Source organism: Triturus cristatus, chromosome 3_1, assembly GCF_964204655.1.
Source record: "Triturus cristatus chromosome 3_1, aTriCri1.1, whole genome shotgun sequence".
NCBI lineage: Eukaryota > Metazoa > Chordata > Amphibia > Caudata > Salamandridae > Triturus > Triturus cristatus.
In genome coordinates, this window is record NC_140583.1 from 918,502,818 (window position 1) to 918,518,837 (window position 16,020).

Sequence of the window (16,020 nt, forward strand, 5' to 3'; positions counted from 1 at the left end):
AACTGAATGAAGCCGCTCGACGGCACGCAGAGGTACTGCTCACGCAAAAGTATGAGTTTCTGGATCCAGTCTGACGCCTGGTAAATTCAAAGATAAGAAATTAGCAAAAGTAAGGAATCTGCAGCTAAATATTGTCTCTACCAGATAATGTGTTACCTAAGGTAAGTTAGTTCTTTAAGTGTGTTGCATCTACGCAGTAATAATATGTAAGTTGCTTGTACATACATATCTACCTAAGATTTCTGATGCATACTCCTAACTCCTCACCTTTAGAATACCTCACAGGTGCCTGACTGAATCCGGGGAAGTTTTCAGCAGTAAATCCCGTTCTCCGGTGGATGGCATTGTGCGGCTCCGTGCTGACTGCATAATGCCCTGGAAGTGACAGACTGGAGCCATATCGAAATGCCATCCCCTTGCTCTTACTTTTTCTTTAGGCACCTTCTAATGTGGATGCGGAGCACCGCTCCCACGTTTGTCGGTATTTTGATGACTCCAAAAAAGCATTTTACAGTGTGCAATGGAACAAGGACCCCACTGAAAACTACAGGATTCAAGCTGTGCAAAGATTGCAGGAAGCAAATGTCGGTCATGGACCTGCACAAGCTATGCCTTTGGTGCCTGGGCTCTGGCCATGACCCATAAGCCTTGTGACCAATGCAACCGAAGGCAGTTGGAGATCATGAGGCGAAGCTGTACTTCGCTGAGCACAAGTTATGGTCTTCACACAAGTCCTGACCTAGTCCTAGTCTCAGGGCCATTCTGTAAACCATACCACTTCCCACTCAAAATCATACGGTAAGACGAAGTCAAAGTCCAAAAGCAACCACAAAAAAGCAAAGCAAGGCTCAACTCCATCCCCACTCAGCGTGAAAGCTGCTCTAATCTGGAACACCCTCCCAGTGGAAATCCGACAGTTAGACGATCTGCTTTCTTTCCGTAGAGCGATTAAGACTTTTTTGTTTTAGCTGTCTATCTTGGGCGTCTTTGTTTTGCTATGTTGTGTTCCTCCTTGTCTTTGCGCCGGGACGCTCCTTGGCTGGAGTAGCTGTGCGCATAATAAATCAACTTAACATAACATAACATAACACTCTTGTTATAAACAGATGGAGCACACTCATTAAGATTTAAATAGGATTTCTCTGAGATCACTTGCCATGAAAATGATACCTCACCGGGTTTGGTTATGCTTACAGATCCCCGGGCTATCATTGACCCCGCAGAAGAGTCCGTGCTGCAAATCTTTAGTGCATTTCTGGCTCCCTCTGGCACCAAGACTGCAGAGGCCTATAGTTTGGTTCTCTGGTATTGTATCTTTCATAGATTTATATGCTTCAATCATCCCCTGTCGTCAAAATGGGAGTCCCACTGTAAATTTGTAAAGAAGTACCATAAAGCACACATAGCCTATGATAGCTAGAAGACATTCATTTGATTAACATATCCACATTATTTAGAAAGACCCAAACTCCTGCCAATCCTGCTCCCTCTAGAACAATCTACCAGAGTCATCTTCCCTCAGATTGTCTACCGCGTGTCATGTGAAGGAAGTCTCTTTGAGCTCTGCTCAGTCTATCAACAGCTTTCTGTCATTCTAAGCTATTTGTCACCAGGATAGAAAACTCCACCTACAGCTGACAAGATCCGATTGCTCACAATGTCAGAATCAGCAAAGAAAGGACTTTTCAGACCTTGTGAAACTTGTGGAAAAAAGAGAGTTCATTAAAAAGATCCACATAAGGAGTGTGTTTACTGCTTTTTCCTTTCCCACAAGGAAAAGGATTTTAAAATCTGCTGCACTTTTTCCTCTAAGACTCTTAAAGATAGAGAGATATGGGGGGACGCTCCTTATATGGCTCTAGAAATAAAAGACTAAGCAGACTGTGGTTTCTGAGGATAGGACTGATTCCTCACATTCTGAAGTGAGGGCACGAAAAAGGGAAAGGTTGCGTGATCATAGATCAGTCACCAAGAAAGGCCTTCATAAAGACTCATTGTGAGTCTTCACAAGAGAGGGTATTTGAAGAGCGCTCTCAAAGAGAGAAAAAGGGAAAAGATTTCACAGAAAAAGTGATATCTGAGCCAACTACTCCATCCCCCGGTCTGGCTTTGCATGGGAAAAAAATCTCAGTCTTTCAGAACTATGTCAAATACCAAGAAGATGATGAACAGGAATACTATGATTATTTATTCCTCAGAACAGCAGCAATATATAGAAAGACCTGCACAATCTATAGAACAGTTCCAGCATTATAATCGACCTCCACCTCACGAAAGCATGGTTCAAGGTCCACTAGCTTAGGTATTAGATCATCGGGGTATATTTCAAGACAACTATAAAAGATTTCCGGAACCTACAAAGGTTACATCGCCATCAAAGCCTATGTGTCCACCTCAAACCCCCTCTCCGAGAACTCTGTATCCCATAGCTTCACCTCTAACACCTAGGAGGACTCCAACTTTAAATATAGCAGTGCCTCCTGCAGATGAAGCAGTCTCCTTGGATGAGGGGAGAGGGAAATCCTGGACAACCAATCTACTCCATTGAATGGATCGACTATTTGATTCCAGCCCTATCTCCATCTGCACCACAACCGGTGGACTGTCCATCTGATGACATAGAAGGCTTTCATAATCTCACGGAAAGAACCACAAAAAGGGTTCAGTTACCTTTGACTATTAGGTAGTCAGACTGTTTCGTATACAACTTTAAAGAGCCTACAAAAAAATAAGTTTGAGCAGTTCCGATTTTATTTGGGAAGCAGGGAACCAAGATAATGAAAATACGTGCAACAGTCTCTGCTGTTTTACTAAGGTTAAGGCAAAACCAAAGGGGATGATGGACGAAGTGTTGAACATTGCAAGCACTCACCCCCAGTCAACTGATCTGGCTTTAATCCATCATCATTCTTTAGCTCACTCCGCCACCCCAGTTCAGACATGGCCATATGCAAATCAGTCTGACCCTGTGCATCATGGGAACACTCCTGCCCGAACTGCCAAGCCATGTCTTCCCTGGACCGTAAACAAGCATCCTGGGACCGGTTTCGGGCAAATCAGCTGTCATCAGCCAGTCTAGCTTGAATCCAGTGGCAAAGTGAGCAAGGGACCCACGTCTGGGCATACCCTGCCAACTTAGGGCGAACCAAAGGGGATGATGGACGGAGTGTTGAACATTGCAATCACCCCTTGGTGGAGTGTTTGGTGGCCTCTAGGTGAGTTCTAAGGTGCGAGTAAAGGTGATTAGGTCTAACACACATCTTTCTGATGTTATCTGTTGCCATTGATGTAGAAAAATTGAAATTTTGGCCCCAAGTGGTTGGTGGGATGGGAGGGAATAAATTGTCACTGCTTTCTGCTAGCGTCTCTTCCTTGTGAGACTTGTTTCCTTCATTGAGCTTGTTTTGCATAACTTGCTGGTGGACGTGATCTAAATTGCTCCTTTTGATAGGAAGGCTGATACTGTTGTTGAAAGGGCTTGTATTGTTGGTCTTTGTATAACTGATACTGACCACATTTATCATAACAGCCTAGTATTGCTAGTGAATTGGCAGTATGAACAGTAGTTGCTGACATAGTTGAAAAGCGCTTACCAATGTTATCTAGGCACCTGCCTTCTCTATTTGGCGGTGTGGAAATGGGCGTCAAAGGATTTTTGGAACGGCGCTGAGCTGCTTGCGTCACCACAGAATCTGACTTTGGATGACCAACCAGGCATGCAGGTGAGTTTTCAGGTGACTTATTTTTTGTCTAACCTTAGTAAAACGCAAAGCCAAAGGGGATGATGGACGGAGTGTTGAACATTGCAAGCACTCACCCCCAGTCAACTGATCTGGGTTTAATCCATCATCATTCTTTAGCTCACTCCACCACCCCAGTTCAGACATGGCCATATGCAAATCAGTCTGACCCTGTGCCTCATGGGAACAGTCCAGCCCGAACTGCCAAGCCATGTCTTCCCTGGACCGGAAACAAGCATCCTGGGACTGGTTTATGGCTAATCAGCCAGGCTAGCTTGAATCCAGTGGCAAAGTAAGCAAGGGACCCACGTCTGGGCATACCCTGCCAACTTAGGGCGAACAAAGCAAAACCAAAGGGGATGATGGACGGAGTGTTGAACATTGCAAACACTCACCCCCTCGCTGCTGGATTCGGCCTCTGCAACGCCACTGGCTCCGGTCTCGGCCCCGCCGCTGGCTACGGCCTCGGCAACACCGCTGGCTACGCCCTCGGCAACACCACTGGTTCTGGCCTCGGCGCTTCCCGCTGCCTCCAGCCTCGGTGCCACCGCTGCCTCTGGCCTCGGCACCACCGATGGCTCTGGCCTTGGTGCCTATTGTCACCAATTCCTAGCCCGGGAATTTTTTTTTTTCCATTTCACCGGCCTCCTTGTCCTTTTCGGCCTCTCAAACAGCCAACAGCAATGATTGGGAGGGGTCTAGGGACATTCTCGCAGCTCAGTGTGGGGTTGCACCACACTAGGATGCCAATGTGGAGGATCTGAGTGATCTGGAATTTATCTCCACGCCTGGTACACTTGCCTCTTCCTCCGTGGCTACGGAGCAGGAAGGTACATTTTCTGTGGTGAGGCTCTTAACCTCAAGCTCCCTACGGTGTCTCTCAGGACCAATCTCCTGACTGAGGTGTTGCCCTTTATTCACGCACTTACAGACGTCCTCTGGGCACCTGGTCCACGCCTCCAACAGGTATTCCTGTGGATAGGAGTGTGGCACAACGGCACCGCCCGCCCAGGCGGCCCCAGTTTCCTCACATAACACCCAATGCCGGGCATACTGCATGCCTTTTGGCCCGCTATTCCCACTCTGTGTGGGACACAGTGGCGCTGATGTTGCCTCAGTGTCCGACAGACACTAGGACGGTTCTCTCCCAAGCAATTACGGAGGGGAGAGTTGCGGCAACGTGTACTATAGGTGGTGATCTTAATACCGCCGACTCCCTTGGCAGGGCAATTTCCAAGATTGTGGCGCTCCGTCGTTACGCCTGGCTCAGGGCCACTGGCTTTTTCAGGGGATGTACAGAATGCTTGTTGGACATGCCCTTTGAGGGCATTTGCCTCTTTTTTGACAACTTGGATGGCACATTGGAACGTTTTAAGGACTCCTGGGCAACGGCCCAGTCCTTGGGCTTTTCCGCCACGTGCACTCCCTCTGGGTCTGCCTTTCGTTCCTTTCCTCGCAAAGGGACGAGGTGCCCTAACACATTCCTTTCAAAGCCACAGGCCTGCGTGGCAGCACTCTCGGCGCAGCCGCTGAAAGGGGACCAGCAGGGGTGGGTCACAGGGCCAGCGGCTGAGTCAGTCCGCTGCCGCTCCTGTCATCGTGGCCTCCAAACCTTCCTAATCCGGGGTTTCGGGCCCACCAAACGCACGTGGGCGGCACGATTCGCATCACCTCCCCCACTGGCGCACCCTCACTTCGGCCAGTTGGGTTTTGCAGATAGTCCGATGGGGCTACTCCCATTTCGGACTGCCCCTCCAGCGGTGCCCCCTCAGTACCACCGCATGTTGGGGGATCACTGGGCGCTTCTCCAGCAGGACGCTCCGGCCCTCTTGGTTGGAGGGGGCCGTTGAGCGCGTTCCGACATCAATAGTAGGTCTGGTTGTTATTCCCCCTACTTCTTGATTCCAAAGAAGGACAAGGGCCTGTGTCCTCTTTTAGGCCTCCGGTTCGTCACTTACTTCCTTTGGGGGGGGGGGGGGGAGGGGGGGAGGTGAAGGTTGACAAGGTTCCCGCTTTCAGTTCACCGTACTCCCTTTTGGCCTTACCATCTCCCCTCGGGTGTTCACGGAAGTGATGGCGGTGGTCGCAGCTCTTCTGCGCGTATCAGTCTTCCCCTATCTTGACTACTGGCTGTGGACAGCGGGCTCGCCCCGAGCAGTCGTCTCACACCTCCAGACTATGGCCAACCTCCTGCATTCGCTGGGGTTCTCCATCCACGTGCCAAAGTCGCATCGGGTTCCCTCTCAGAAGCTCCTCTTCATCGGAGCGGTTCTGGACACAGCGCGATTTCGGGTTTATCTTCCTGAACAGTGCGTCCATGAGCAGCAGATCCCTCTTCCTTCCCCAACCGGAGCACACAGTGGTAACAGATGTGTCCCTTCGGGGATGGGGTGGCCAAATGGGGGAGGCGGAGACCAGATGCCTCGGGTCTCCGGCGGACTCCGAGCTCCTTATCAATCAGTTGGGGCCTACGGCGATCCTGCGTGCACTCAAACCACTCCTTCCCTCGGTCAAGAGAACAGTAGTGCAGGGGTTCTCGGACAGCACCACCGCCATGTGCTACTGCAACTAGCGAGGCGGGTTGGGGTCGTGGACCCTATGTCAGGAGGCTCTACACCTCTTGGAGGTGGCTGGACCGCCGGGGCATTCTCCTGGTGGTTTATCACTTGGCAGGTCCTGTGCACACCGGGGAGGACGAACTCGGCCGCCAGTGCATCATGGAGCACGCTTGGCATCTTCGTTCGAAGGTGGCAAAGGGTCTTTTTCAGCAATGGGAGAGCCTTGGTTACTTCTGTTCGCCACCGAACAGAACGCGCAATGTCGGGAGTTCTGCGTGTTGGGAGTTTCCAAGGTGGCACTAGCTCTGAGATGCTTCTTGTCGCGAGTAGAGTTACAGTCTGTTGTACGCCTTTCCGCCTATACCACTTCTACCCAGAGTGCTGAAAAAGATCAGGCACGACCGGACCCAAGTTAGTCTTGTGGCACCGGACTGGGCTGGAAGAGTTTGGTATCCCGAGCTACTCAGTAGGAGCGTGGATCCTCCGATCCGACTGCCTCTTCGGAGGACCTTCTGTCGCGGCAACAGGGGACGGTCCTCCACCCGAACCTGTCCAGCCTCCACCTCCTTGCATGGAGATTGAGCGGCGACAGTTGATTCCATTTGAGGCATGGTGCACAGCAAAAGCTGTGGACCCCCCTTTCTGAGGTCCTATTGTTCCTTCTCTCTTAGGCCCCGCAGGGCTCTGCTCTGGGCACTGTTAAGGGCTACCTTTCTGCTCTTTCAGCCTTTTCAAGCTGTTGTCCCCATATATCTCAAAGGCAATACTCACCTTTTCCCTCCTATTCCTTTTGTGATACCTCACTGGGACTTGAACCTGTTTCTCACATACTTAATATGTGCTCCCTTTGAGCTTCTTCATAATTGTCCTTTACGGTTATTGACTTTGACAACTGTCTTCCTGGTGGCTATCACCTCCTCTAGGCGCGTGAGTGAACTCCAGGCTTTTTCATAAAAACCTCCTTTCCTGGCGGTTCATCCGGACAAGGTTGTGCTTCGGCCACGTCCCTCCTTTCTACCAAAAGTAGTCACTGCCTTTCATCTGGGGCAAACTGTCACTTTGCCCACTTTCTTTCTGTCTCTGCACCCTTTCAGAGAGGAAGAGAGGCTCCACCGTCTGGACCCATACCGTGCGCTTTCATTCTACCTCAACCGCACACAACCGTTCGGGGTGGATGGCCAGCTCTTTGTTGGCTACGTGGGCGCCAAGAAAGGCCGGGCTGTGCACAAGCGGACTATCTCCCGCTGGATTGTCCTGTACATTACAGCCTGTTCCTCTCTGGCTAAAAGTGAACCTCCGGCAAAGCTGCGAGCACATTCTACCAGGGCGACGGCAGCTACTACTGCATTGGGACGCGGTGTCCCCCTGCAGGACATCTGTCAGGCAGCCACTTGGCATACTTTCACTAAGCACTATTGCCTTGACAGTCCAGTCCGGAGAGACGGCTTCTCTGGCCGTTCGGTTCTCCGTGACTTTCTGGTGTAATCTCACTTCGCAGACCCACCACCAGGGTTGGTATTGCTTGGGTATGCATTCAAAGGTAAGGAATCTATCACTAACATGTCTCTTTCGGATGCACAAGTTACTTGTGTAACGATATATCTGTAAGAGACATTAGTTTGTGATAGATTCCTTACCGCCCGCCCATCCTTCCCGTTCTGCGAACTGTTCTCCAGGGTTCAGCTCATCCCTTTCAGGGCCCTAGTTCTATTGCACCAGTAGTCAGTCTCTGGCATGGCTCTGCGTTCTTGGCGCGGAAAAGTCGCGTACAGAACTAACGTCAGGGCGCGTCTTAGTAGCTCTTATGACATCATCTCGGAGAATACGACGCCAGCAACGTACGCGGAGCCGCACGATGACGCCTACCGACGCGCAGGGGTACTGCTAACGAAAACTTTCCGGATCCAGTCTGACGCCTGGGGATATTCTAAGGTAAGGAATCTATCACTAACTAATGTCTCTTACAGATATATTGTTACACAAGTAAGTAACTTATGCGTCAGTTCACTTTCTTCACACCTTCAACGTGGATCCGGAGCATTCCCTTTCCTGAGCATTGTGATTTTCCTCACAGAAAATCTTTCACTGAAATCAGATGTCCATTACTGAACCCCCGCCCGTTTAATTTTTCTTTGGTTCCTATTACTCTTGTTCCTGTGACTCATGCCTGAGCCTGCGCCCAAAAGGTATCATGGAGTTTTTTTTTTTTTTTTTTTTTGTTTTTTTTTGTTTTTAAAAGTTTTTATTGAACAATAATTCGATTACAAGCACGGGCCTACAACCACCAGGGCCGGCCGCTAAGTACAGAATGAAATATACATTTATCAAAGCTGCAGTCGGTTCCCGGGGCTCGGCCCCGTAGTGACTCCGGATAGTTCTAAAGGAACAGGAGACTTAAATCCAACACACACAAAAACTAAAAGAAAAACAAAAGGCGAGGCATAAGGACAAACAGCGCAGGTCAGGCTTCCTCCGGGGAACTCCAGTTCAGACCATTAAGCAGCACGCGAAAGGAAGGAGTACCGGGAGGCTGGGGACGGGGGGGGGGGCCAAGGGAAATGAACGTCTATATGTAGTCATTCCAAAAGGTGCCCGGAACCGTCAAGGGTCAGGGGGACATGGCGATATCGGTGTCCACCAGGGGGGGCGTACAGATACCCCCGCGATATGCATTCCATTGCCCCCAGATTCTGCCCCATGCCCCCGGCTTACCACGGGCAACATACACAGTCTTCTCCCTGAACATACACCAGTCCATATTCTCCTTCCATACTGACACGGTGGGCGGCCGCTGGGCACCCCAAAGCCGCGCTATATCTCTCTTGGCAATCATGTTCCCCAGGGCCGCCCACCGAGTCTGAGCCGCGCTATAATCATTGGGCTCCCACACATTCAGGACACAGCGACGCACCTCCGGCAGCAGCACAACCCCAGTGACCTGTCCCATAACCGTATGTACCCGGCGCCAGTAGTCCGCCACCTCACGGCACTCCCACAGGATATGGAGAAAGGTGGCGCTGAGCCCACAACCCCGCTTACAGAGCCCATCGTCGGAATATCCCATCGAGACCAAGCGAGGACCCGTCACATACACCCGGTGAAGAATCTTAAGCTGTACCAACCGGAGACGGGCTGGAATGGCGACCTCCTTGGGGGACGACAGTGCAGACTGCCAGTCCTCGTCGTCCAATTCCACCCCATCCCCCGTCGAGTTTTAAAGGCAAAGTTATTCACGGCTTGGGTTAGCTTCAGGTCGCAGTCCCTCATATTCTTCAGCCAAGCAGAGGAAGCCAAGAAACATGGCAACGGTTAGTTTCTCAGATGTCCTCCATCTCCGACAGGATGTTCATCCTCAGAACCAGAGTGGGTCATCATGGATCCAGAAGATCGTCCTAAAAAATCGTCCCGCACCAGTGACTCCACAGGACTCAGCCACAGAGTCTCCTCAATCTTCGCCTGCGCCACTTCACTTTGTTCCCAGGCTCCATTAGCACTGGCTCCAGTTCCCCTGAAGTTACCAGCACTGACACCTTCCTGCCTGCTGGTCCCAACACCAGGTCCGGACCCAGCAACGTTCCTTGATGCCATGTATAGAATCTTTTAAGAGGCACAGCATCATCCGGCATACCCTCAGGACCATGGCACTGTACAGCCTACTTATGTTCATGTGTTTGCTCCTTCAGCACCAACAATAGTTCCTTACTACACAATGCCACTGACTTCCATGTCAAGGTTGGCTCCACCACAGATGCCGCCTCCTCTGGCGTGATTTATCAGTGCCGCCACACCTCTCTGTTCCAGAGAGGAGATCTACCATTGACTTCTGGAGGAGGAAGAATATAGTTAGTGAATCCATGACATTTTTGGATCGGTTTATGATCCTCCTGAATTTTTATGCCTAGGGCGCTGGTAATGGTGATACTGGGCCTATCATTGACCAGTGGATTGGACACCTCCCCCGAAATGGAGATTGAATTTCCAACAGGATCTCTTATCCTAGAAGTGATGTCTTTCCAGTTAGTGGTCAAAGAAACTGCAGAGGTACTGGACCTGCTGCTTCCAACATCACATGAAGAAGAATGTCCTCACAAGGTACTCCACCCTGTTTCACCCACCTCAGAACCCCTTCAACAAGGCCTTCCTAAATCCGGTTGATGGCAGCCTGGGAGAAGCCCACCTCTGCACTGGCAGTCAACAGGCTGGTGGCTAGGCGCTACCACGCACTTAAATGAGATCCTTCCTTCTTATCTGCACACCCGTCACCAGCAAGCCTGGCTATACACGCATCCTGCTGCTCTGAGAATTACAGGCCCCTTCCCTGTTGCTCCTTCTGACAGGGAATCAAGATAGCTGGAAGCTTGGGGGAAGAAATGTAGGATGCAGCCTTACGTCTAGAGCGGTCGCCCTCGAAGCTGGGGAACAGGGTTCGAATCTTGGCAATGACACTCAACATCCTGTGATGCTGGGCAAATCACTTAATCTCCCTGTGCCTAACAAAAATTAAAGTGTCCTCCTGTAACGAAACTGGTGCTATTCAAAGCGCTCTCGGGTCTAGTTCGCACTATATAAAACACAATAAAAATTAAAGTAAGCATTTTTGGTTGGCAGTATGGTGCTCAAGTTCCTCAGAGCTATCTGTACCTGGTGCAGTATACCCATTTGTTATGGGATATGGCCCAACAGGTCACCCCCATGTCTTGAAATATACGAGAGCTCACTTGCAGGAGGTTGTGACGGATGAACAAAATGCATCCAGTCACATTATAAAATCTGACTTGGACATCACTTACTTGATGGTATGCGCAGTTGGGTACCTCCGATTCTATAAGATGACACACTTGCCTTCAAAAATCTGGCTTCTCCATGGTTATACAGGCCAGCACAATGGATCTCCCCTTCGACAGAGTACGCCTGTTAAGAGATAAGGCTTATTCAGCATTTGAATGCTTTGAGGCGAGCAAGACTACAGCCTGATCCTTGAGTCACCAACAACCTCAGCCTGCGAGGGACTGCACCCAGTTCCTGCAAGTTCGGGGATTCTAAAGGGGATTTTCCTTTTGCCAGCATCAGTCCTTTTCAGCCCCATACCCAGCTGCCCAGAAATTCACTGGTCAAGAACTACAAAGGCAGAGCTAGATGTACGGGCTGTGGATGCCTCCAGCAAGCTTCCCTCTCCTCATCCTATTCCTCACCCGCACCACCAGGAAGACAGGTTTATTTTGCGTCTCCAAACCCACGTGGAGCCTCTGGGGAGGACTGTTGTCTCCCTCTGGCAGAGAGCCAGCTCCACATCAACCTACTCCAGCTATAGGCCATTATGTTGGCTGTGAAGGCTTTCCTGCTGTCCATCAAGGGTTGGCTGATGCAGGTTCTCACGAGCACCACCACTGCCATATGGTACAGCAAGAAACACCGTGATGTGGGGTTCTGGGGCCAGTGTCAAAAGGCTGTGTGTCTTTGGAGGTGGGGCGGATTACAAGTGGCATCTGCTTCTCGAGGGGGTGCAGGGCACTTTCCATCAATGGGTAGAGTCCTGGCAAGATATTTTTGTCACTGTTCGGAACACTCCGTGTTAACAGTTGTACGCTTTGAAATTTCTGAGAGATCATTTGTTAAAAGATACTTTCCCAATGGAATGGACAAAGAGACTCCCTTATGCCTTCCATCTGCTACCCTTCCTGCCCCAAGATCTGAAAAAGAATGACTGGCCCCAACTCATCCTAATTGCACTGGATTGGCGCAGGAGAGTATGGTACCTTGAGATCCTGAGCATAAGCAGCTGTCCTCCAATGAGGCTACCAGTTTGGGAGGACACCATGTCTTAGCAACAGGATAGGGTTCTTCATCCAAATGTTTTCAGTTTGCACCTCCATACGTAGAGTATGACTCACAGCAGTTGACTGCATTTGATGTGCCGTCTGAGATGGTGGATGGTCTCCTCGCTGCTAGACACTCTTCCATGAAATCTATCTATGCTTGGTGCTGAGACAAATTTGTAACCTTGTGTGGAGCAGCCCAGATTCTAACCCCTTGCAAGCAAAGCTGCTAATGCTATCTTGTCTTTAGCTCAGCAAAGCCTTGCAATGGGCACTGGAGAATGTATTTTGTCTGCTCTTTTGACATTTGCCACATTAACGGTCCTTGTTTAAATCACTAGTTGTGAAGTGGTTTATTAAAGAGCTGACATGTTCCTTCGCAAACTGTTGGTGATGCTCTAGCAAGACCTTAACTTTGTCTTGATATTTCCTTTGTCTTGATGCGGCCCCGCGTGTCGTCCTATCCACTGTTTCCCGGTGTTGGGGCGTCGAGTGTCCAAATGGAGACATACGCTACGGCTTTGCAGGCCTCACTGGCGTCGTCTCCTCCTTCCCCTCCTGGGGCGTCGGCGGATCCCTCGCCCTGCGTAGGGCCCTCCCCGGCGCCGACTGGTTCGGATCCAGGCTTGGAGGATGTGGTGCTGTTGGGGTGCGGCTCCTCAGCGGCACCTCCTTCAGGCCACGGCGTCCCTGCCTCGCTGCAAACTCCCGCGGGGGTCCCTGTGGTGTCGCGGGATGTCGCCGGGGCTCGAGTCGCATCCCTGAGCCCCCCTCGGTCCTTTGACAAGGTGGTCCTGTCTAAGGCCGAGGTGACGCCGCTACGGCGCCGGCAGCAGCTGAACCGTGCGGAGCCACAGGGGTTGGTGGACCCTCCTCGTCCCGTTCTGGGTCGAGGCCGAGGCAGGACCCCTCATCCCTCTCCGGGCCCCTCTTGTCCCTCGCCACAGGCGGCTGCCTCGTCGGAGGGCGAGTAGGAGGTTGAATTGTCCCTGGTGCCGCCACATGGGTTGCCGAGCAATCATCGCCTCATTCTGGGCCACGGCTGGCGGAAGGCTTCGTGCCACTCCCCAGGCCCGTCTCGTTCCCCCCACGCAGGGGACTGCCTCGGCGGGGGTCGGGTTGACATTGTTCCGGTGCCGCCCCGGAGCCGGTGCGGCTCCAGCTCTACTCCGGTCTCCTCTCTGGTGCGGGGTGACTTGGAGGTACCTTGTCTGGTGACGCCGGATGGTGCCGACTTCCTGCCTCAAGCAGCTGACTCTACGGCTCCTCGCAGGAGTCGTACCGCGGATTCGTCTTCGGACGCTCCTTCTCCGGAGGCAGGCTGTATATTGGTGTCGTCCTCCCCGGAGACTGGTCGCCGTGTGGTGTCTTTCTCACCGGCATCGAAGGGCGGCTCCCCGCCCTTCCTGAGGCAGTGGTGTTCGTCGGAAGAGCGGCAGGTCCCTCATTCTTCTGCTCCTTCTGACTTCCAGGTCTGGCCCTTGCCCGTCCCGCTTGGCCTCAGGGACGGCCACCTTAGTTTGCAGCCTTTGCCCACGGAGGAGCTGCTTTGTCCACCGCCGGGCCCTACGGAGGCGGGTACGGCCATCGCTCACGCGGTGTCCACGGCTGTGGGCATCCTGCGCATGGGTGACCCGGTGGCTCACTTTCCGGCGGACCATCTATTGGAGGTCCTCACCAGGGCTCTGGTGAGAGGGAAGTCTTACTTCCCTTTGAAGGTTCGCTCCTTTCTTCCTTGATGGGGGCTTGGAGGCGTCCTGCCTCAGGGGACCTGGTGCCTCAGCATCTTCTGCACCGGCACCTCCTGGCGCCACGAGACCCGGCGTGTCTTTCCCTTCACCCCTCAGCCACCAGCCCCCTTTTGCGGACTGCTTTTCCCTCCCTGCCGCCACTGTTGATTCCGCCGTCCCTAGAGGCCCGCTGGCTGGACTCTTGGGGGCGCTACACGTTCACGCTTTGTGTTGCTGCGGTTGAGCACACTGTGTATCCTCCTTGCATTTGGGTTTGAGCCTGGACTCTATGGACTATTGCCCTTGGTCCCTTTGCATTCACAAATCTTAGGTTGCATCCCCTTTTGGGGTGCCTCTTTTTCTGATTCTATACCGTGTTATCGCATTCTTATAGCTTTCTACTCCCTACGTGCTCCTAGTCCTTCTTGGAGATCAGTCCTTCTGCGAACTTCTTGCTTCACAGGTCATTTTTGGATTGTTTGGTCCCTTTCTGTCTTTTGAACCGGCCTCTCCTATTTGGGGATCTTTGATGAGATCAGTTCGCAGCTCCTCCTCCAAGGATGGTATTGCTTGGGTATCTGATTCCAAGATAAGGAATCTGCGGCTTCATGTCTCTTATCAGATGGACAAGTTACTTACCTTTGGTAACGCCGAATCTGGTAGAGACAGATTCTAGCTGCAGATCTCTTATCGACCCGCCCATCGTTCCCACTCTGTGAACTGAGGGCCCTGGTGTCTCCAAGATCCCCTCTTTGCATACTACTACAGCGCTTTCCCTTTGACACACTGTTTCCAATGACTGTTTCCTTAAGTGGCTCTGTGTTGTTGGCGTGAAAATATTCCCAGAAGAAACTAACGTCAGTGCAATGGGGGAGGGCTTATATGGACTCTGTTGATCTCACATTCAGGAGACACCGATGCTACGGAGTCGCTCTACACCCTCTACCAATGCGCATAGGTACTGCTGAAAAACTTCCGGGTTCCAGTCTGCCACCTGAGGAGGATTCTAAAGTAGGGAATCAGCAGCTAGATCCTGTCTCTACCAGGTAGCACGTTACCAAAGGTAAGTAACTTGTCCTATGATTCATTAACAAAGCAGTACTACTTGGGAGAAACAGTTAGCAAAACATGAATCCAGAATATAATTTGTATGCCCTTAATGCCCTTTCCGATAAGTTAATTCAGGCTATAGCCTGGCATAGTCCATGATCATGAAAGTGGAGGACACTGCAATTACAAGAGGGAGACAATTTTGAATCCACTGTGCTGCTTGCCCAGGAGTGAATGCTGAAAGACTCTAAAAATATATTTATATAATGGAATTACAATATACAAGGGTGGTTTCAAGTATTGCTTGAGTACTTAGAAAGAACTATCGGATCAGGTTCCGGTGTCAGTGACGTCAATCCAAGCGTCTTTTGTGGCCTCGCACGAATAATCTGGGGCGTCAAGCGCAGCGCGAACAGTAAAGACGTCAAAGGTTACATAGTCAATGGATCCGATGTCGGCTTCTGAACCAATCCAAGAGGCATAACTGGTGTCGAGCATGGATCTATTGATGACTGATCAGCTGAATTTCCTCACGGATCCATGGAGCCCGAAAGCATGCCATACAGATCTGGAATAATGCCAAAGATCAAGCCCATAGCTTTCTTAAGCTGCTGGAGCTGATCTGGCGTTGCTACCTTACCTGATGGGAGTTGAAAAGGCAAGGATGTTGAAGGTTGTTCCAACACAGGGGAACAAATCCGTCCTAAGTTGCAGGAACCTCATGTGACTCCGAATGGTGGGAATGATGAGAGTGGCTTGACGTAGTGAAGCCATGCTTACTCTTCTTATGCTTCTTATGACTCTTCCTGGATTTGCTTGGCTTCGATAAAGTTCTGTTTTTTTAACAATCTTTTAATGGTGAACGAGATAGTCTTCATGACCTCAACTGAGAATGACCTGCCGTTGGCATCAAAGGAGACCGAGTTTTGGGCTTCCTCAGCTCCACTTCTGCAAATTTTGTCACCCGATCTCAGATCACCTTCCTGTTCATCTTGACAAGCAACGAACAAGACTTCGAGTTGTGGCCCGAATCAAGACACCATAGACATGCATCGTGTGGATCCGAACTGACATCTGTCAGTTACAGGTGAAACACAGTTTAAAATATGATGGTTTAGGAGACATT

At 51.1% G+C, this 16,020-nt stretch overlaps 1 protein-coding gene across 22 annotated transcripts in view; it reads left to right on the forward strand.

Annotated features, from left to right (window-relative positions):
- BAZ2B (bromodomain adjacent to zinc finger domain 2B) overlaps positions 1-16,020 on the forward strand; it is a 1,481,286-nt gene that overhangs the window by 1,336,693 nt on the left and 128,573 nt on the right. The window lies entirely within an intron of this gene.